The sequence below is a fragment of the Oxyura jamaicensis genome, chromosome 5 (assembly GCF_011077185.1).
Source record: "Oxyura jamaicensis isolate SHBP4307 breed ruddy duck chromosome 5, BPBGC_Ojam_1.0, whole genome shotgun sequence".
NCBI classification, from domain to species: Eukaryota; Metazoa; Chordata; class Aves; order Anseriformes; family Anatidae; genus Oxyura; species Oxyura jamaicensis.
In genome coordinates this window covers 12,760,909-12,785,027 of record NC_048897.1, presented here as the reverse complement: position 1 = coordinate 12,785,027, position 24,119 = coordinate 12,760,909, and positions in this window count along the sequence as shown.

Sequence of the window (24,119 nt, the reverse complement as noted above, 5' to 3'; positions counted from 1 at the left end):
GCTAGCCACCCCTATATATTGTTCAGCACGACGTCAGATGGTATGGAATACCCCTTTGGCCAGTTTGGGTCAGCTGTCCTGGGTCTGTCCCCTCCCAGCTCTTGCTGCACCCCCAGCCTGCCTGCTGGTAGTACAGAGCGAGGAGCTGAAAAGTCCTTGGCTTAGTATAAGCAGTGCTCTGCAGCAATTAAAACATCAGCAAGTTATCAGCACTCTTCTCATCTTAATCCAAAACATAGCACCCTACCAGCTACTAGGAGGGAAAATAACTGTCCTAACTGAAACCAGGACAATTATATTAACTCAGCTAGGGGGCTACATTATTTAGACAGTAGGGGCTATTGTTAATTTTATTCTAAAGAGAAAAAATAGTTGTATTAATATGACAGAGATCAGTGAGTAAAAGGATTTTTGAGAGAGAGAGAGAAGGAGAGAGAAAGAGAGCAATAAAATCTGTGCTATCTCAGGCAGAGAGACCTGATTAAAGTATCCTCACAACCTGTCAGAGGAGTTGGAAATCCTGAGAACCCAAAATCTTTTAACACTGGGAGTCCAGCAGTGTGTCTACCTGATATGCTCCATAGCCCAGACTCCAAGATTCTTACCTTCTCAGAAATGTGAAGAATATTTCAGTTCAGCCAAGTCAGGCTTTCCAGTGAAACAATATTTTATGAGATATTTTTGCTGGATCTATATCAAATAAAAAATGAGATATATGAATGTAGACATATTACATATACGAATCAGAATAAGAATTTCAAGCTTGCTAGTTAAGCTGGACTGACTGCTCTATTTCTCACTATTGTGCCTTATACAGTGGTTCTGGAAAGCTTTCTTTTCTTTTCTTTTCTTTTCTTTTCTTTTTCTTTTCTTTTCTTTTCTTTTCTTTTCTTTTCTTTTCTTTTCTTTTCTTTTTCCTTTCCTTTCCTTTCCTTTCCTTTCCTTTCCTTTCCTTTCCTTTCCTTTCCTTTCCTTTCCTTTCCTTTCCTTTCCTTTCCTTTCCTTTTTTCAGACAAATATGTGTAAGTAAAAACAAAACAAAACAAAACAAAACAAACAAAAAAAAACCAGCATGTGCATAGAGAGGGCTTGTTATTGTTTATTGTTATTGTTTATTGTTTACTGTTGATATTCTGCAGATTTTTTTAATCTAATAAGGTGGAACTAACATAAGTAACTTAAGATATTAACATTTAAATTGGGCTATGAAAATTATATATGTATACATATATATTTAAAATGAGCCCTGTCTCATTGAATGACAACGGTGATGGACATTTGAAGTTCTCATCTAGTCCAATTCTCTGTCCAAAGCCAGTAAATATTTATTCTCTGACAAATAATTATCTAACTTGTGAAGATGTCATGACCTGGGATCCTTTTGTGCTTATTTCTATACTGGCTTTTTATACATATACATATGCCTATATGTGTATCTTTAAATGATAACAAACCATAGAATTAAAACAAGAACTCACTTCCAACCTGTAATTATTTTATTTTATTTTTTTGAAAAGTAAAATTAATTTGATATATATCTTTACAGGACACTTTGAATCATTAGAATTCTCTGTTGGGATATAGGAACAGAAGAAAAGCAGTAATGTATCTGGCTGAAGGCCCTGCAAGCCCTTTATTTTGTTTTGAATTGAAGCTAAAGCAAATGCTTCAGGAAAATGGTGGGAAAGTAGAAATCATACTTCTGTGGAGTACTGTCTCAGTCTCCAGTTGTTTGAAGCTCACAGAGTTTCTGAGCTGGGAGTAATTTCTATGTACTTATGACCCTCAGAAACCTCCTCTTTAGTGTATGTACCCGGTCTCCCCTTAAACAGATGTAAACCTTTTGCATACATGTCATCTGAGTGACAAGGAGATCTAAAGCTTCAATATGCATTGTGTTGAAATCATCTGCCTTTAAAAGAGTTACTACCTAATGAAAACAAACTACAAGGTACTCAAAATGTGTTACTAAAACAATCAGTTGAGGTATTGACAGGGGTGGTTTTGCAGTAAAATAAAGTCTACAGTTGTGCAAGTTTTTAACAGATTGTTTACATTTAATGCTTTCACATTCATACAATGTCTATTTACATTAGATTGTTTACACCAGATATGGATAAACTTTTTTAACACTATGCTCTGTTAAACTCTAGACAAAAAATAAGAAAAAAAGAATCGTGTTTTCTTTATAAAAATTGCTTATATCAAACTCGCATATAGCTTTAAAGTTTTGTTAAAATTATTGTATATGAAATTAATAATCTATTTTGAATAAGATTCTATACATCTTCAAGGTTACAAATATAATCATTTCCTAATGCATGTGACTAGATTATGAAGTCTATCTATAGCTGATTTTAAATTGCCAGTGACATATATATAAACACAACATAACTGCATTAATTATTATTTATTTTTTTAAAGAATATCATCTATGCTTTAGCCAGTGGATGAAAGAAGATAAATTAATTTATCTTTTGTCTTGAGCTAGCCTTTGAAATAAATCTTTATCATATAAGCATTATAAATCTGGAGACTTGGCAGCTTCTGCCTTAAAGAGATGCAGAATTTAAGTAAATATGGAAATTTCAAGGTCTAATGTTTTATTCTTTCTAGATGATTAGATTAACCAATAAGATAACCAATAACATTATTTTCTAATAATACTTTTCCCTTGCTAGGTAAAGGACAGGTAAAAAATTAACAAGTTGGTCAATCTTAGGGAATCTTTAAGGAGGCAAACTGGGAGAAAAAAAAAAAAAAAAAAAATCACCTACTGATGCCAGAAAATGATGAGAGCTAGATGGGAATGGTTTCCTGAAAATTAACATCAAACTGCTGAACTTAAGACAAAGATGGGCTCAGGACTTCTGTTCTTGAGAATATAATCTAAGCTTTAGCAAGTAGATAAAAGAGGATAAAAGAAGATTATTACAGAAAACAACCCTGTGAATAAAGGGTCTTTGGACTACTAGACCTAAAATTCTGGTTTTATTTTTATTTTATATTTAAATCAAAGACAACAGCAAAATTAGCAAAACTGATCTTCAAAAGATGGAGATGAAGGACACTGGAGGACATCTATGGTCAAATCTATGAAAATCTATCTTGCTTTCAGGACTTTTATTTTGCTTCATTTTATTATTAGTCTCACCTTCTTTTTTTGAATGTGTATTTTGAAATGTAAAAAATCTATTAGACAACTTCCTCCTTATCTGAACATGAAAACAATTTTCAGCTCTTGAGAAACTTCATATGATAGTCTTCCTAATTAGCCTACAGCATATTAAAACTGAACTGTTGGCAGTGAAATTTGGTGTAATTTTATTCTAGTATTGTTCTTTAATTGGTTTTTAAAGGACGACTTCACCAATTTGGTCTGAAAGAACCTTGCTGTATCTAATTCCTTCATTCCTTCAAGCTGCATTTTGACTAAATCTCATGGTTTGAGAGAAAAGTCAATATTCATCTGTGGAAAGAAGAGAACAGCTCATCAGTGCTCCCTAACGACAGCCTCTTGAAGCCTTATGAGTAAGGCAAACTAGGGAAGGGAATATGTCTATATCACATCTGATGAGATAAATATTTCATCTGAGTTCTGCACAAGGAGAATTTCTAGGGATTTATACTCATTTCAGGACAAGACAGTAACTCTGAGAAAAAAAAAAAAAAATGAAACTCATCAACTTTTTTTTTTTTTTTTTTTTTTTTTGGTCTGGAATGACAGCACAGAGAAATAAGAAAGAGGAGAGCTAAAGTTAACAAAAATCTCTTTCAGTGCCCCCTTGCCTGCTCAGCTCCACTAGAGCACCATAGGAACATTTTGTGTCCCTATGATGGACAGTGTGCTGAAGGAACATCTCTCAGTAAACATATACATGAGTAGCTCTGAACAGGACTATGACTCAGGTGCCGTTTCTCTCCACGGGTTAGTGAAGCCTTTTACCTTCACCTGTGCACATTTCAAAGACTAATTGTGACACATAGACATCTAGCCTGTCTGAGAGAGAACAAGATTGTTTTCACACCCTTTTTACATAGAAAGAAAAGGGAAAATTTGAAATCTTTTAGTCTTTGTGAAATCCTTGTTGAGTTCAGTGCTCTTGTAATCATAGAAACAGTTGATGTACATTGAAAGGAATATGTGCTTAGCTAAAATATCTTAGAGACTACTTGATCCATAGGAATGTTAAAACTGTCTCCTCCAGTTTGATAAATAATGTTGGATTTTTCCAACATTAGTGTTACAGTGATAAAGACTGATTTAGCATTAATATTAAATCCCAATTTAGCTTTACCATTTCTAAGGTCTTCTAAGGTTAGTGTTTGGATCCCAATTCATGTTTTAAAATATTTTATTATTGTATGTTGAAAACATTGTTAACTGTTTCCTTAAAACTATGTTAAAATTCCTAGTTCAGCTCCGATCAAATAAATTTAAACTACCAGGTGATGTTTTTCTATTGTTTGTTTTAAGTAACTCACACTCTAATGCCAAAGAAAAAAATGTTCTCAGATCATATATCAGGATTTGTGATTAAAGCTCAAATTCTAAAGTGAATTCATAAATATCATTGATTTCAAAAATCACTGGATGAAATCGTTTGTTTAACTCTTACGTACGTATTATACTAGCTAATCAAGAATCAATAAATACTTCTGTATAGTATATACTTATATTATATGCACTATGATTTACAGCTACTAGGTAAAGCTTTGTAGTTTTTTTTTCTTTTTTTTTTTTTTTTTCTTGTCTGGCTTAAAACATAACAATGAATTTTCATGTCTTAATTGAAATTTCAAATACTTTAAATTCTCGTGATTGGAATCTTATGAAACTCTTATTCTGTCCAGCTCGATGGAGTACCTTCTTTCCTACAGTTTTGGGAATTTTTCTTTATCTAAAGTTTGTCCTGTATCCTTGTTCTCCCACACAGAAATGAGTTTCTTTACTTTACATGTGAGAAACAAGGAGGCAAAGCATTTTCCTCAACAACTCTACTACTTCAGTGCTGCTTTTCGTAGATATTTCCAGTGGAAATGTTATATGAGTTTCCCCAAAGAGCAGAAACTCAGCTATAGATCAGCTATCTAGAGAGCATTGTATGGCTCCTCACGGAGAAAATATAGCTTGTTAGCAACTGAGAGAAGAAGAATGAAACCTGTGAATGAATTGAGACAGAGATAAAAATGATGAATTATTTAGAAAAAAAAAAAAAAAGAGAGAGAGAGAGAAACAAAGACTTAAAAAGAATAAGATGACAGAAAGAAGGAAAAAAAATAGTCAGAGAGGGTGAAATAACTGGGGGCAAAACAGGAAGGTAGGAAGACTTACCAAAGTAAAGATAAACAAATAGAAATAACAGTACAGAAGGAAGAAAGTCATATGAGGGAATGAAAAACTAGGTTAAGTGGAAAGAAAACTTTATCAAGTAGAACAAACAATGTAAAAAGTACGGGAAAGACGTAGATGAAAGATATTTTGGAGAGAGAGATAGAAAGAAAGAAAGAGAGAGAGAGAAAGAGAGAAAGGAAGTAAGTAAGGAAGGGAGTGAAAGAAAGAGAGAAAGAAAGAGAGAAAGAAAGAGAGAAAGAGAGAGAAAGAGAGAAAGAGAGAAAGAGAGAAAGAGAGAGAGAGAGAGAAAGAAAGAAAAAGAAAGAAAGAAAGAAAGAAAGAAAGAAAGAAAAGAAAGAAAGAAAGAAAGAAAGAAAGAAAGAAAGAAAGAAAGAAAGAAAGAAAGAAAGAAAGAAAGAGAAAGAAAAAGAAAGAAAGAAAGAAAGAAAGAAAGAAAGAAAGAAAGAAAGAAAGAAAGAAAGAAAGAAAGAAAGAGAAAGAAAGAAAAGAAAGAAAGAAAGAAAGAAAGAAAGAAAGAAAGAAAGAAAGAAAGAAAGAAAGAAAGAAAGAGAAGATAGAAAGAAAGAAAGAAAGAAAGAAAGAAAGAAAGAAAGAAAGAAAGAAAGAAAGAAAGAAAGAAAGAGAAAGGAAGAAAGGAAGGAAGGAAGGAAGGAAGGAAGGAAGGAAGGAAGGAAGGAAGGAAGAAAGAAAGAAAGAAAGAAAGAAAGAAAGAAAGAAAGAAAGAAAGAAAGAAAGAAAGAAAGAAAGAAAGAAAGAAAGAAAAGAAAGAAAGAAAGAAGAAAGAAAGAGAAAATTAAGATATTTGTTGTACTTACAGTAATATTTTACTATTACAAAGCAAATTAAACATTGCAATTGTTGCATGAGAGCATTCATTGAGAAAATATTGAAAAATAAGAGAAAATATTGATGAAGAAGAATAAAGTGAAGAAGAGGGAAAAGACATTAAAAATCAAAGTCATTGTGTAAATGCAAGTTTCTGTAAATTTAGTTAAAAAAAAAAAAATCAAGGTGTGGTAACTTCTTTGGGATTTAGGAAAGAGAAAATTACTTTCAGGAAGTTCTAAACTACTCTTCTCCTGAATCTTTAAGTCTCATAATTTGGTAACTCAATGTATCAGTAAAATTTCATGAGGCATTGCAATAACTGCTTGAAACTCAGACAGAAATGAGAAATGATCACCCTATATCCCGCAGCTTTGGAACCTCGGGGCATCCAGATCTGCCTCCGCCTACTGACAACTTCATGTTAATTCATGCTGTGTTTGTTATTTTGTTAATGCCAAGAAAGTTATCTGGACATAAAAATGCCTGTCTCATTTTTTAGAGTAGAAAAATCTGTAGTAATTGTTTTTCTTCCTCAATATCTTGTACCTGGCATAAAGTCCACATCACTGAATGACTTCTTGTCCATAAACAGACAAATGTGAATAGATATGGTAACATGATCCTACTGGAAGGATATAAAACCTGGGGTGAGATCTTAAACAGTTACTCAGTTATACCTTTATTATGTCTTTTTTCTTTGAAATTTAGTAGCAATTCTATCTCTGGATTATATTCTTGTTTTTCATATTTTCTTATTTTTCTTTGCCTACTCCTCTGTTTTTCCCCTTCAGTTAGAGACTCATTCAAGTGATATACAGGGCATGTGCAACTGTTGAACTAACACATATCTGATGGCTAATGACTCTTGCAACATTTAGCACAATGCCAGAACAGTCCTGTAACTCCAGCACAATCATCTGATCTGGCAACTGCATCATCCACACCGTTTAGGGTATATGTATCTGACATATTGCTGACCCTGGGAAGACATTGCACTAGCAGAACTCCTAACATATTTTTCAATTCCATGAACCAGATTGCAATTGCTGGTGATTAGTTTAGAGCTTCTCTGTGAAGAGATATTGTAAATATATAAAAGAAAAGAAAAATGGTAATATAGTATGGTTGTTTATGAGTCATATGACTACTGATATGATAGTTACATGACCAACTTGCAAGTATCTCTCTCTTCTGGTCAGAAGTATGCCTATTACTTGATGAGGTATTCCAGTATTTTAACATACTTGACATTCATTTTATATTGCAATATTGCAATTTTCCAGTGCCCCTATGAGAAATCGTGTCGTTGGCCCTCAAACAAAAGCTCTTTACCATTACTGTAATATAAATGAATCAGAGGAGGTGGGGAAAAAAATTAACATACGCACAAGTACATTTTTGCATATAGATATTTATTATTCTTTGTGTTTTTTGTTTTTAAGTACCATTTTTAGAAATACTTCCTAATCTTGAAGTCTTAATGAGAATAGTTGCAGATAAGCTGTTTCAAAGGTGCTAGGAATATCTAGTGTTTTCACAGGCATGATGTTAGTCTTGTGTTTTATTGTTATGGGCAGGAAGAACTTGTTTGGAGACCAGGATTCTGCCAGAATGGAAGCTCCAGTAATGAATATCAAACTGAAAGTTTAGACTCAGATAGTGAGATTGGGACCAAAGCGCATGCTGGGCTTATGTAGAAGCTTAAAAGCACATTGATTCAGTTTGTGGTTCCAAGAAATAGAAATGTGGCCAGTCACAGAAGGGTTAATGACTTTCAGTACTTTAATGTTTGCTACAGTAGATGGTAACCTTCCACATAGGAAGCTACAGCAGCAGCTTTGAAGTCACAGCACCACATCAGGGTTTCCTAGGATCAAACAGCATAGTGAATCACGCGGTGGTGGTGGGAGTTCAAGTTATCACAGTTGTGGTTCAAGTAATACTGACAGTAGTGACAGCTGTAGTGAGAAACTTTAGAACCTTTCCATCCTTCCCCACATTTGGCTTCTCCGTCCCCAGCCCCCCTCAAAAAAAAAAAAAAAAATCAAGCCAAACTACTTCCAATTGTGTGGGTTTTTTAAGTGCAGTTTGCAGAGCCTCCAGAATAGACATCTTTGTGTGCTAGTTGCAAAGTAGTATTTTTAACATATGCTGAGTCTAGCATTGCAGTTTACATTAAGGTAATCTATTAAATGTAAGTCTGTCAGCAAATGGAATTTTTCTGACCTATAATATCATGACTCTTCAAGTAAATATGAACTTGGAAGAAAAAGTTTCTTAAACATGATCTACCTCTCACCAAAGCCTGTGCCCAGTAAAATAAATCTGAATCTTATCATTGACTTAAAAGTATGCTGAACAAACTATTTCCCTGTTACTTGCAGGAATATTCAGAACAAGTGAAAGTAAAGAGGAACTGAATTTGCTGACAGATGATGTCAGTTCAGTGCAGCCTTTAGCACACAGGTGGCTGTGGATCAGTGGAAGGAAAGTACTGCCATTCCCATCTGCCCTCTCCCTGGTCACTGTGGAAATTCCAGGTTTTATCCATTGTTTTCACAATAACATTTTAATATGTGTATTTGTGGTTTGCCCTTTTTGTCTTCACAGTCTGTCTTTTACAGTCTAAAGTGTGTAGTATAGTGTTTCTCTAAAATACACGGATTTTGTGGTTAACATGTCACTGAATCAGATGAAGTTCCACTGTAAGTATGATAAATGAGTGCTTTTCGATTGTTCCTCTCTTTAGAGCAGTAAATGCTATGAAACTATGTTCTTTAAATAGTGAGGGGAGTCAGGGCTTAGTACTGTAGCCAGTATATCAAATTCAGATACCTAACAAAAGAAATCAATCACAATCCCATTTCCTAAGGTGAATCAAAATCATTTTCAATTGCACTACCAGAATTTTCAGCTGTTTTGACAGGATCTGGTTCATATGCATTAGTAGCAAAGCTTATTTTAGAAAGACAGGACAATGCCGATAAAGTGGTCTTACCAATCCAATTAGCAATCGGTTTGAGCATTCCCTGTTGCTGTGCAATACGTGTGACAAGAGTCCTGGACAATATACAACAGTGATCTCACAACAGAAGATAGGGTTGCAGGTCTACCTTTCTGTTCTGTTGTGACACAAGCCAGCTTTGTGTTTCTCTTTTGCTTTTCATTTCCTCCCTCTTTTTGTTTTTACAAAAGCTGTTAGCCCTTTTTTCAAATCCTTCAGTGCCATGATAGCTTCAGTGAGCTATCAAAAGCTTCTTCTATCTGTTACAGCAGATGCCTAGAGCTGTAGTGTGAAATCAAAGAAAATAAACTCTGTTGACATGATTGGTAGTATATACTGTTGTGTACTTCATAGCACGTTTCAAACAGTTGTCTTTGTAAAGCTCTGAAAGAAAGGTGTTTTTTTTTGTTGTTGTTGTTGTTTTTTTTTTAATTCTACACTTATAAAAAAAACTCATTCAAAAAAAAAAAAGTTGAAATTAAGTGCAAATGAATATGACAAGCAAAGCAGATTTTCAGATGGTGTAACGTCATAACTTCCTAGAATAATTATGGCAGATTATATTTAGGTGAGAATCTGTTCCCTAACCATTTTACTAACGTACATAATATTAAGGGCAATAATATGTGTTTTCTTCAGAAAGGATGAAAAAACAGTCATGGTTCTTTTTTTATTTTTGCATGAAATTTGCACGAGCCTAGTGCTGTCAAACAGCTGTAAATTTTCTTAATTGAAAATTAGATTGATCCACATTAAAAAAAAAAAAAAAAAAAGACTATGAAAAATGGATTATGATTGATTTCTTCATTTTAGGTATTTGAATTTGATGTACTGTCTGTTGTACCATGCACTAAATCCCTCTACTGTTTAAAGATCTTAGATTCACTATGCTTACTGACTGCTCTAAAGAGGGAAATTAATGCGAAGAACACATTCATCACAGTTATGAGATAACCTAGTGTGATCAGTGACATGCTAACTACAAAATTTTTGATTGCTTTGCAGGAGCAAATCAAAAGTGATTTTTTTTTTTTTTTTAATCTCATTTGGTCAATAAATAAGAAACTCTGCAGGAATAGAAATTTATTGAGAAGGCCATTTCACATTCATCTGAACTGCTATAAAAAGAGCCTGTGAATTGTTAAGAGAAGAACTCAGATAAAGCAGGTCATGAATTTCTGAATAAAATCTATTTAATTGAGATCAGCTTTTGTAAAATCATAAAATTCAATCTCATTTGGTCTAGAAATAGGAAACTGGAAGGAAAAAAAATTTCTTGAGAACACAGTTTCACAGTCACCTGTACTGCTATGAGACTAACTCACATAAAGCAGATCAGGACATTCTGAACAAACTATTTTAAATAGAAAGTATGTTTTGTAAAATCAGAAAACTAGTTGGGAGATTTCATTTTCTCTCAAACCTGTTTCCATTTTAAAAGGAAAGATTTAGAAGTTTTATCCCAAACAGGTTTTCATTGTAAATGGTATCAAAACATTAAGGTTCCAGCCTGGTGTGCTATTATACGTTTTTGTTTGTTTTGTTTGTTTATTGTGTTTTGCTTGGATGTTGCCATAGTCAGATCAAGACACAGGTCACTCTAAAATGTGCTAAATTGTTGTTTATTTAATGAGAAGCACTATCTGGAGTCTAAGAGAAGCTAGGGCTCCCATGTCACAGAAAGGCATTTCCAACAAAAAGCATATCCTATTTTGGTGAAGTTGTAGCATAGACAACTCAAAGCTTCTAAATAGTGTAAGCAAAATTGACTTTTATTGTCCCAAGGATAATGACAAAATTAATTCTGTGTTGTGGAAGAGCCATAAGTATTCCTCCATGTCCTATTTTCCTTCCTGGCTCAAAATGCTGAAACCAAACATGTTCCTAATACCAATTATGGATGGTTGCACCCTGGCTTCCTACATACAGTTACTTGTCCTCTGGCTCTGGCTCCTGTCAGTGTTGAGTGTACATGCTTTTCGTAAAAAAATGTTGTTACTGTTTTTTTTTTTTTTTTTTTTTTTTTTTTAAAAAAAAAAAAAAAAAGATGGTGAGTCATCCCAGTTCTTTTTCTTCCCTTCATTTCCTTTCACACACAGACATACGATCAGATATAGTCACCTATACTACACTATAGGTGATAGTATACTATAGTATAGTCACATACTGCTACAACCATCCTTCTCAGGGAGAACTGCAGCTGCTCTTCTTCCCTACAGCAGCCTGGGCTAAAATGCTAGTTCTGGTCTCCATGGAGCACAGTCATGAACACAGGCTGTGGAGCACCAGTCATAGATTACTGAAGGTGGATATTTTATGTGTATTTAGTGGACAGCTTCCTTTTTATCTAAATTAACCTATCCCAACTTCTAGCACTTGACTGCAGCAACAATATACACAAATATTTTTGAATTACTTTTCCTTCATTTTCAACTTTATGTATACATTTATAAAGCTGAGAAACCACTCATTGAGCTATCCCTTAAAAGTTTTTGTTAAAAATTACACAAAAATGCATTTTTTTCCTAGCAGATCACACACACAAGAAAAATAATTTGTTCTTCACATCAATTAAATAAACTGTTTTTTTTTTGTTGTTGTTGTTTTTGTTTTTTTCAGAAGCAGGAACATAGTACAGTAGCTTGTGTGCCAGTTGTGTTTGTGGGACTGTATTATTCCCTGAGGGAAGAAAGTGGAAAGAGATTAAAAAGTATTTTGTTCCGATAATGTTGTGTGTGTGCATGCTGTAAATTTCTACCACAATTTTTTCCAGATGTTGACTTTGTGTTAGGAAAATCTGCTTTTCATTGTGGTATTCAAATAAGTCAATGTACTGTAATTCACTAAGTTAATGTTCAGAAAAAATGGGACTCACTTTTGAACCTTGACTTCAAAAGCTTTTCCATGCAGTACAAGAAGTAATGTAGGTGTCAGTATCAATGCTAAAGAAAAGCAACTACATTAATATAAAAGGTAAAATTGATACAGCCGTAATTCTCTAACTACTCAGAAACCACTTCAAGCCTAGTTTTGAATACAATATGGCAGAAATTATAGGAAGTATTAATAAAGGTCTAAAGGAAAAGCTGATTTCTCCAGTGCATTTTTTTTACATTGTATTTTGTGTTTAATATATTTTGAGAAACAAAGCTAGCTTTTCAACAGTTCAAAAAGTTAGATATATAGATAATTTAGAATATATTTATATGTACAGTGCTAGTATTCAATAGAAGCTTGTATTGCTCTCACCAAACACCTTAAAAAAAAACTCACTATATAATCACTAAATAAAACTTCAATTCTTTTGCATTGTTCCCTGCTCTCTCTAGGAAGCTCTAGTGTTTATAAAGCTTTCCTGCTTTATTCTACTTCTAATAACCAAGATGATGGTTTTCAAACTCCATGTAAAAAAGTAAAGCATTCCTTTATTATTTCAAATTTATTAAGTATAACAGTACTATTTATTGGAAGACAAAACAATTTTCTTCTACAACTAGCATAAATATTTCATAAATTGTAACTTTTCTACTTCCTTTTGCTGCCTGGTTTTCCTGAGAGAGGAGATGAGCTATCAAACATTGACAAGAAAATCACATGGGTTTGTACTAAGTAATGGGAATAATACAAACAAGTAAAATTTAAATATCAACTTAAAGAAAATATCATAGCTTTTTCTCAGATTTTTTCTCTCCCTTATTGCAGGTGTGTTTTTATTAGAGCTTCTAGTTTCAGTTCCGAGGAGCAAGTAATAATGTCCACTGCACTAAATAATTAATTCTCCATTGGATGAATATTCTTGTTCATATAAGAATATTCTGTAATTCCTTACCTCCTTAGTTTACTGCTTCTTTATATACATTAACTTGTCTAATGTTCAATTGCTGCTTCCCTTCTGAATTCAATTTCGAGATACAATAACATGTAGAGAGATAAAAACTCAGGCAGGATATCATTTTAGTATGATGCACTTCACTGTAGTGTAAAAGGAAGTTGATCAGGTCATAACACCTGCATAACACCTTCCACACCTCAAGAGGAATGTCAACTTTGCTTTTTTCTTACTGTTTCCAAATGCCTGTCAAAGACATCTCTGATACTTTTATACTATATATTTTCCACTGTGAGGGAGGGAAGCAATTTTTTGAGTGTGGTCACAGAAAGGTAATAAAATGTCTGTGGTTTCAAAAGGGATATATAAACTTCTAAAGTCTTTGTTCCGAAGTTTTGATATAAATCTATTTCTGGCTAAGTTCTGGTGATTTGGGATGCCAACAGCATTTGTTAATGTACAAATATTGTACCACTTCAGGAAAATTCTCAGTCTAATAAATCTGATTTTTAAAGGGACTAACTGCTTTAAAATAGCACACCCTACCTAGGATTTGCTCTAGAGTGAATTGATTTGTCTTATCTGTCATCTATTTGAGTCCAAAATCTCTGAGTCAAGTTGTTTGTTTTCTCTTATACTAGGGAATGGGAGCTTAGATTTTGTAATGGTCATAAATATATTCCAAGTTAAACACTTTTGAAGCATCTACATAAAAATAAAATAACGTGTTTTTATATCATCTGAGACTTTCTATTTCCTCTTTAAAATCTTTTTAGAAACTGAAAAAAATATATACTCAGGCCTGGACTTTGGGGTTCAGTATGTCTTTCATTCCAAAACTTGGATAATCAGTAAAGAAAATATGAAGTGATGGGTGGGAAGGAATATAACAACCAATATAACAACCTTTGAATACAAGATCAAAGAGAACTTTAAGAAAAATGCTGAACAGAAGTAAATCATGTTTCTTTATACTTCCACAAACCCCTGGCTAAGAGTGATGTCATGACATCTCACTTTTTTCAGAAATTATTGGGAATAATATGAAGTTCTAGCTAACTGATCACTCTAGCAAGAGATCACTTTCAATATGGTAATAAACATAGTAAAACACTCTATTGCCTGTCACCCTTCTAATATCTTTGGACTTCTTTATGGCATGTAACAGCAAACAACATTATGTGTGCCTGCAAAGTGGTTTAAATTAAAATCAGCATGGAAATAGTACAGGGACAAGCTGCAGAATTCCAGAACATTTTTTTTTACTGTAGTTCAGTTCAGCAAGATTTAGCTTCAGGGCTTCATTCCTTCCCAAGACACATCTAGGAACAATGTAACAGGTGATGCTTTTCTATACTCAGATGCTGGATGTAGATTAAAGAGCTTTTTGTACTTTGCTTTGGCCAATACAAACTAAATCACTCTTGGCCAAAATGCATGGAACTTATGTAGAAGAAAATAGGTTAGCTCTTTTAGTTCATCATATTTTCAGATCGATGTGATTTCACTGGTGTTCTCCACTTTTCAGTATAGCAAGGCTTTGTGGAGTTGTGGCTATTTTGGTAGAACATCTCTGAGGTTTGTCATGGACTCAATGACTAAAACAGAAATCTAAAAAAATATACATACATACATACAAGCATACATACAAAGTAAATAAATTATATGTTCCAGCTGAAATAATGTATTTTAAAGTGGTTTGATTTTGGAAACATATTTGAAAGACTGGTATTCTTTCCATCATGGAATAACATCATGCTTTGTAACCTCACTGTTTGTTTCAGAACAGGGTTTGAATCTCTTTTGTCAGCTTCATTTTCAGCTCTCTATTTAGGTTTGCAGAGCACCCAGGTAATCTGAGATGTGCAAAGTTCCTCAAGCTCCCTTATCCTGTACCTGTGGGCAGTGAAAACTTGGTGGTGGAATTTCACAGAAATTACCCAGAAGCTAAGGGCACAAAAAAAAAAAAAAAAAAAAAAAAAAAAAAAAAAAGTTGGAAGCTTGAGTATATCCTTGCCCAGTGGATCTTTCAACCTCAGCTGCATTTGCTTGATAATCCACTGCTGTTTCAAGTTTGAAGGAGAAAAGTAATGCACTTGGAAATTGTGAAACTGGAAAAATCAGTGAAATGTGAAGCTTTCTTCATTCCATTTTAATATTGGTTCTATATTTTGATGTGTTGAACCACCACAGCCTTTGGGTTTTATTCATCCTGTGATTATTTTGTCAAAAGTATTGCACAACTAGAAAAATGAATGTTGGGAATGGGTAGTGAGTTGGGCAACATATTGAAACTGGATCCCAGACTTCCCAAAGCTCTTTCAAAAACAGTAGGCCAAAAGATAATGAAAGAGAGGGATATCACTGGTCAAATATAAAATACAAGATAGAGAGCTACAACTAATCTCTCTGCTGCAACTCTCATCACACAAGCAAAATTCAGGAGCCCTGTTAACTTGGAAGATAAAATATTTTGTAATAAGCACCTATCTCTGCCTTTTTTTTTTTTTTTTGGCAGGGGCAGGGGTGTGGGGGGGAGAGGAATAGGGGTTGGTTGGTTGGATGGTTGGTTTTGTAGTTGTTGTTTTGTTTTAATGGAAGCCAGGGTAAGAGTTATACTGCTTATAAATTTTGTGCTATGTTCCTTGTCATTGCCTGAAAATTTATGTTGCTGTTGCTATGGCTGCAGCTTCATCCACTGCATATTCTCAGTTCTCTACAGCTAAAGTGCTTCATGCAGTACAAATTTGCACTGCAGTGATACAAGAGAGGCAATATTAGAAAAAAATAAAATCCTGTTTTTCGATCCATGTTTAGATCCATGATCTATGTTTAGACTGTCGTATCTATTTGGAAAATCTTTGTTCTGTCAGCCACCAAAAAAAACAGGTTATTTTTCTGTTAATGCTACAGAACATAATTGCTCCTTCTCATCAGTGTATTCCAGAGGGCAATATGCTTACATACACATACATAGCCTAATTTACTTTAGTAACCTCTGCATTGGTTTGTTTTCTTTTTGTCTGGTTTATAGAGCCTTTTGTTTCTCTGAGTTTAAATGCAATTTTTTCAAACTTTTTTCCAGTACTGTTAAGAGGTAAGTGCCAGGATTTAGCATGTATAACATTGTCTGAGGCATTAGTTCAGCTGTCTGTTGAATCCCCTGAAACTAATGCTCAGTCTCTATTAATGTTTCAGTCCCTGGAAACCAGAGCCCATTCTCTCCTACAATTAATCTTGCAGGTACTGCCTTGACATTATTGGTTCACCAGCAGAGCAGAACTGCTTCAGCCATCAATAATAATTCAACACATTAGGATGAGGCCTATATACACAGCCCACAGATGTAGCTGGATTGTGTGCAGTTTCCAACACTCCTTGCTGACTGAAAAAGGAGGGGAAAAAAAAAAAAAAAAAAAAAAAAAAAAAAAAAAAACCTCTGCAATCGAAACGGTTTTAGTTGCTGGATAATTTTGCAATACAAGGGTCTTGGTGTTACTCATTGCTTTTGCTTTATGGTGTGTTGTTTTTTTTTTTTTCTTTCTTTCTTTCTTTCTTTTTTGTTTTTCCTCCAAATGTAGGCACTATTTGGCACAATGCTTGTGATTGTCTGTTTACTGAATCTTAACACTAAAGCTGTTACAAATTGTCTTTCACAGATGGTGGGAGCTTCTCAGATCAGGAGAGGCAGGGAATTTATTACTCAATATTTCTGTATTACTGATTGGGACGTGAGAAGCATAAGCAATGTGTCCTACTGCAGGGTTTGAGCTCTCCCTCCTCCTTTCCCCACCCCAAAAATTATGGCTAGCTGGAGAAGGATTTTTTTTTCTCATTTTGTGTAGATAGCAGCTGTGCAATTTCAAGCAGAATATTTGCTTTGATCCTCCTTTCTTTAATTGAAATCCACAATTATGAGATTTGTTTCTTTTATGTTTGCTAGTTTATTGGTTTAATCTACAAAATGTGCTGCTTTGCTGTCTTGCACAGTTAAAGGCAACAGCACAGTTGGGACTTAAATGGCAGTCTTGGAGGGGGGTTGTAGTCTCGCAGGTATTGTGGGGGATAAAACTTCTTTCATCTGATTTGAGATATGTACAGGCTGGCAACAAGAACACAAACAATATGTCAACTAATTGTAAAGAATATCCCTAGATATCCAGTTTATGTAAACTAACTACACAAAAGAAAATTTTAATACGGAGGCAAAAAATCCTATTCTGTTATCTTATTTGGGGATTTCCTTTGTTTAGAAACCTTTGTAGTAATAGTGTTCATTAAACAATGTTTTGTTGGCCTCTCTGATACAAACTCCTAATTTCATGAGTTTTGTAAAACGTTTTAGAACATCCAGGGTGTTCACAGTTTGAAGGAGGCATTGCCAAACTGGCAGATGCTGAAGCTGGGATTATATGGCAGACTAATCACCTTTGAACCAGAGAAACTGAGAGCAGCTGGACTCAGATTTACAAAGGATTTTACCTTGTTAGGCCTAATTGGGGTGAAAAAAATTGCAAGACTTAGTTAATCTATTGATTGTTTGATTTCCTTTTTATGTTACAAATGTCAGCAAATCCCTTACAAAAAAATCCTCAGGATGAAAAAAATATATAACTTTTCTCTTAGTGTCTTTGCCAAGATCTGTTTATCTGCCAAGAATTTTGGCCAAAAAAAAACCTAGTAAATATATATTGAAAAAAAAAAAAAATTGTTCTTCAAAATATGTGCAGTTCTGATAACTTTCTTTTCTTGGGAGGCAAATGTCTCAGAATAAACTGGCTCTAGCTCTGTAGTTACGTATACATAGCTGATATCATTATAATATGCTTCCACTAAAGTACAAGATACAGATAAGATCCATCAATATTTTGCAAAATAAAGTCAAAATGTAATCTTGCTTGTAGGGATTGCTTTTCCTTATAACTTCAAATAGGAAATATTGCATAATGTTGAACAAAACTACATCAAGCCTGGGCCTCGCTGATTCCCTGTCCTAAGGCTTGATACAGATCTGATAATGAATAGAATAGCCAAGATAGGTTCCCCTTTATTTATATAAAGCCCACGATGGCTTGGAAGAATCACTAATAATATGAAGAGAAGTTTACCCTTACTAAAATAAAAAGTAGTTATGTGTAGGTATTTTTAAAATGAAGGTGTAGGATGGTGGATGTGGATGTAAGTGTGAAATTTTATTCATTCAGGTAACCCCACAGCCCTGTACTACAGTGTTGCTATTGCTAATAACAGCCTTTGTATTGGTTGTCAGGCTTACTATGCCTGTATTAACATGCCAGTTGTTTTATATGGATTTAGTTTAGCTAGAACAGCATTTTTTTATTCTGTTTTTCTTTTTCTTTTCTTTGCATGACTAAACCATAGTTCTATACAGATAATAGCAACAAGTAGCTCAGGAAAGGGCTAGTTTAATGGCTATTCACAAGAATGAGATGATAGGCCTCCCACAGAATTAAAAAGGACCAGAAATAAAATAACATCTACACTCCCAGTGTTGACCAGAAAGGATTCTTCTCAGACGGCTTCATCCCCGACACCCTGCAAAGCTAGGTGTTATGGAGATTTTCTGCCATACTGGGTGCATGTCATTGACTGGCACAAAAAATATTGGTAAAATATGCTATCTTCTGTATTGTTGCTGTACTTTATCATAATTTTGTCATATTATCATCATGAGAACTCTTTAATTAGAAGCATAGCTGTATCATTGTCAGACCTTTCAGTAGAAATGAAGACTACCTGCAAGAAATTTGTGAACATAGTGAGCATATGAAATACTATGTATATCTTTTACTGTAAAATAAGTTGATACTTTAATGATTGTACTAAAAAGCAGAAAACTTCTGACTATCAAACTATCAGAGTTACTCAACACGACAGCTTGGAAGTCCAATATCAATGGCAGTAAAGAAGTTAACATTAAATCATTTACTTTCTTGACATGAACCCCATACCTTTGCATACAAATATATCACAAAATCACAGAATCATCTAGGTTGGAAGAGACCTCCAAGATCACCAAGTCCAACCTCTGACCTAAAACTAACAAGTTCTCCACTAAACCATATCACTGAGCTCTACATCTAAACGTCTTTTAAAGACCACTGGGGATGGTGACTCAACCACTTCCCTGGGCAGCCCATTCCAATGCCTAACAACCCTTCCAGTAAAGAAGATCTTCCTAAGATCCAACCTAAACCTCCCCTGGCACAACTTTAGCCCATTCCCCCTCATCCTGTCACCAGGCACATGGGAGAATAGACCAACCCCCACCTCGCTACAGCCTCCTTTAAGGTACCTGTGGAGTGCGATAAGGTCACCCCTGGGCCTCCTCTTCTCCAGGCTGAACAATCCCAGCTGCCTGAGCAACAGGAATCTAGATTTTCTGCATTAAAGACTATAGCTACTAAAAAGAGAAAGTCAATTAAACAGACAGATAGAAATCCAAAGATTGTTATAATACAATGTAAGAAATAATATAATATGCATTTAATGCATATAATAAATAATATGCATTCAGTCTTAGCATTTATTATGTTTCTTTGACAAGAAACAAGGAACAGTAATAAGGGGTCTGAATGGCTCAGAAATGTGTGAGTAGCCTCTTAACTTTGGGTCAATTCATCTTCATTTTGAGAATAGTTGATATCACCATGTCATTTCACAATATTGTCAGCATAACCCAACCACAGTGGCATTAAACATTACCATTACAAATTTCAATAGTTGCCATCCTCATTAAATTAGACTGGAGGTACAAAGAACTCATTACTTTGAAGTTCATATGGAAGAAACTAAATTTTAATACTTAACTCCAGCACTTTGCTTCCTATATTAATTCAGATGCTGAAGTTCATATTCTACTACATAAGAACTAATATTAATACTAAATATGAACATAATTTGCTATTTAAATGATGCTAAAATTATAGAACTGAAGAAAAAAAATGCTAGGAAAAAATGTTACTGGATTACTCAACAACTAATGTGTGACAGTGAGGAAAATTGTCACTTAACACAATGCAGAGGATACCTGGATTTAGAAAAGAAATGTCACTACATCAAAGCAGATGCCCTTCATGTGTTTCCGTTTTTTTGGTATCAAAATCACAGATAGTCAAAATTTCACAGTGAAGATATTATAAACACTTTAACCAGACCTGGATAAATATTGCAGTTGGAAAGAATGTACAGATATCTTAAATTAAAAACAGAGTTTCTGTCACCATTTTTCCTTCCCTTTCTGTATAGCTTTTTCCATTTTCCACAACATGATATGATACAGTGAAGGGATATCTGTGGAAAAAGAATACACAATGTCATATCTTCTGCAAGGAAAATCATCAGGTAAGTAGATGTAGGATGAATCCAAAACGTAGTCTCAGAAGTTTTTATTTCTCCTATATGTTCAAGTAAACGCTCTCAGTTTTACCTGCCTGCCAAAATTTCTGTTTGAATAAGTCAACAGCACAAAAAGAAGTGCAATTGAAACCTCTGCAGGTTTTAAAACTAACTTTATCTCTCCTCCTCAGTTTCTATAGCTGTAGACAGGCCTCATATGCTAAGTATGAAAAGACAGTTGCAAAAAAAACCTGATACTTTAAAAAAAAAAAAAAAAATCTTCTCCTAAGGCTTATGAGGCTTCAGGTTCATTGAGCTAGCTTAGCTTTATTAAATAATGTCCTTGCTACTTAGAGTGAATCTGTCCATGATGATGCTATATCTCTGCATTACAATGTAACTCATATGTAAGTTCATGGTCAGGATGGTATAACACATTAAGCTATGAAGTAAAAAATCCTTAAAATTTCCAAGTGAAGATAATATATAAGAAGACAAACTATATGGTAGTGCAGCAATCTGGAGAAATGGACCAAACCAAACTTGTCAGTGTAAGTGAGCTATGAGAAATTATTGGATATGATTCTCTTATTACTTTTTTAAGGGTAGGTTCTGTTTCTTAGCCTTAATGATCAGATACTGATTGCAAACTCTTCAGGATTTTCTCTGACGCTCTTTATATTGTGCTGTACTCCTGCCTTCTGTTGGTTTAGTGAGAGAGAGAAGCTGCCACTTTGTTAGTCCACGATATGGATTCTTACAGGAGCGACCTTGCTGCAGTTCTTTCTGACGTGGGTTACGTTAGTTCAGGTTAGCTCTCTCTTTAGTACACTAAACTCTGCAGTAAAACATACTCTTTCTGAGTATGTTTACTTTTATTATTCCCCTTCAGTTATGGCATTCTGAAAATAGTGCTCAAAAAGTTATAATCCAAATCAGAGAGAAAATGAATAGCTGATACTAAGAAGTACTCACTACCTTATCACCCTCTGGGATAGCTTTTCCTAAAAAGATGCAGTACAGTTTTATAACATGAGGAAGGTAATGTATGCAGGTACTGAATGGATCTGTATCAAGTTCTAGCTCAACTGTAAACTACATTCACTCTAATGGGTAAGGAAAGAAAATATTTTCATTGCAAATTGTAACACCCGTGCCTTTTCTTTACATCACTGAAGGACTTCAGGCATAATTCACAGGCAGTTTTTTGACCCAGACTAAAACCATTTTTATATTAAGTATGCCAGAGGAGAAACAAATAAAGCATAATCCTTCTACCCTCTTTGTTGAATTTTGTGAAAATCACCTCAGATGAGCACAAATTTTATCAATATGAGTGAAAAATACAATTATCAATGATTAAATGAACAGTAATATGTCTTTCAAAGACAGATAGATATCTGTTCTTGCATTACTGTGAAAGTTTCAGAAATCAAGGAGAGAAACAGACAAAAAGCAATACGCAATTAAAGTAAAAGATAAGTAAAATTATCACATTCTCTTTTATCTTGAATTTTACTTTTTTTGTTTGTTTGTTTGTTTAACCTAGAAAAAGGGCAACTTGTCCACAAATTTTAGTGCTTTTTACAACTATATCATTACATAGATGAAAAATATTACCTTTCTTTACAAACATCATTCCTCCTCTAACCACATTTGTACACTGGGGGTTCAACTTCATTAAAAACTGGGTAGCTGTCTTTAAATATTGAGCACTAAATTTAAGTATTTTTGTTAGTCATTCTATGTAATAGAAAAAAAAATGCAATCCCAAAATATTCCCTTAGTATCAAAGGAGCAGTGCATCCATATGCTGATTTGTGATGGAACAAGAAATACTACATTGGTGTTATTTAGAGTATGCTTGTGAACAGCTGAATAGTGCATTTAAATATATGTTCAGGCATTAAGATAATTTGGAATCAGAAAGGTCAGAAAGAATGCTGAACAGGACTTCTTTCCCATGATATCCCTCTAGGTGTTCGAGAATTGTGAAGAAAGGTGGCAGAGACAGCTCATGAAACATCAGTAAAGAAAAGACTGCTGGTTCATGCAGTAAAAAAAGTGCTTTTAAAAACAAGCACAGATATTGAGAAGATAAATTATTTGTTTAAAGTTTTTCATTTGTGGAAATATAATTTATGTCAGCTTTCACAGATATATTCATACTTATGTATATTTCATATGTTTATTAGTTATTCATTGATATTGGGAATATCCTAATATAGCACAACAAGGTTATTTCAATATTACTTATGTTTATAATCCTTCTACCTTTGATCCTATGAGTAAATTTGAGAAATACAAGCAATCCTCTTGTGTTTTTAAACCGTCATATTCAGATGTGAGAAAGAAATAAAACCAAGATAACAAAGCATGAATGGCTAAACTGTTTCTTTAAACCACCAGAATGCCATCAAGCCATTTCTTTAAACAATCAAAACACCTCTCCAGAACTTTTATGAATATATATTATGTTGTAAGTCTTAAAGATCAGATGGGAGAACAATTTGGCTTTTAAGTAGGTTTTGTAGAAACTAGCAGTTAGAAGTAAATCTTTGAATACTAAATGTGCTATTGCTGTGTATTAAAAAAAAAAAAAAAAAGTTACAAAGAGTATATAGAGAATAGCATAGTTTCAGGAAAAAGCAAAGGGCATGAGAGCACAAGTATGAATAAGAATATGAAATAAATATGAAATAATAATAAATAATAAAAATAATAATAAATAATAAATAATAAAAATAATAAATACAAATAAAAATATGAATAAAATATGAATATGAATTTAAAAATAATCCCTCGTTCAATGTTAATTAATAAAATATGCTACCATTAAGTAAAAAGAGTGCTTACTGAGTCATAATTTTGAACACCTTAATCCTTTTTTTTTTTTTTTTTTTTTTTTTAAAGAGTTAACTTACCTTCTAAATTGTGTCCTCCCATTTGTAACACTTGTAGGTTACTGATAAAATAAAAATTTGGAAGTTATTCTGATATTAATGTTAAACTTATTCAGGGGATATCGCTGCCATTTTGCTTCATTTTAACATTCTGTCTTCCCAGTTTTTAATTTCCCAGAAATTAAATGTCTAATTCCCTGGTAGTGATATTAATGGATTTGGCACCAGGTGCATTAGCAACAAACTTGACTGGTCAGATGCAATGAAGAAGGATCTTTATTTACTGAAAAATCATACCAAGTTTACTAAGAAAGGAATAAAGAAAGCATTATGGCACTCGATACATCCTCTACAGCCACTTTTAGAGTTCTGTGTGAAGTCTAGATGTCTCTGTCTCAAAGGAAAAAAATGAAAGCAGAGTATGAAAAATAAAAATAAAAAGATGGATAGAGATATCAAGGTTTCTGTGTAAGGGATATCTAAACAGGAATTTACCATATAGAAAAAGATGAGTAAAGAAAGAATATAGTAGAGTTTTACAGAGTAAAAAGTTGCCTAGAGTGTCATAATGTGGATTTACTGTTTGTTACATCCTTCCAGCATGATAGTATGGGTGAAAACATGAAATTCAAGCTGAAAGGATAGTTCTGAAACAACAAGACATTGCACAGGAGTAAAGATGTGGAACACCTGCAACAACTGCAAGTTGTTGTGGTATCATGTCCATGGATTTAAAAAGTGACTGGACAATTTTGTGAAAAAAAAAAATACCTCTACAACTGTTATGTACACATGCTATAATTCTGGTAATATCACTTTAAAGATGTCAGTTTGTTTGTT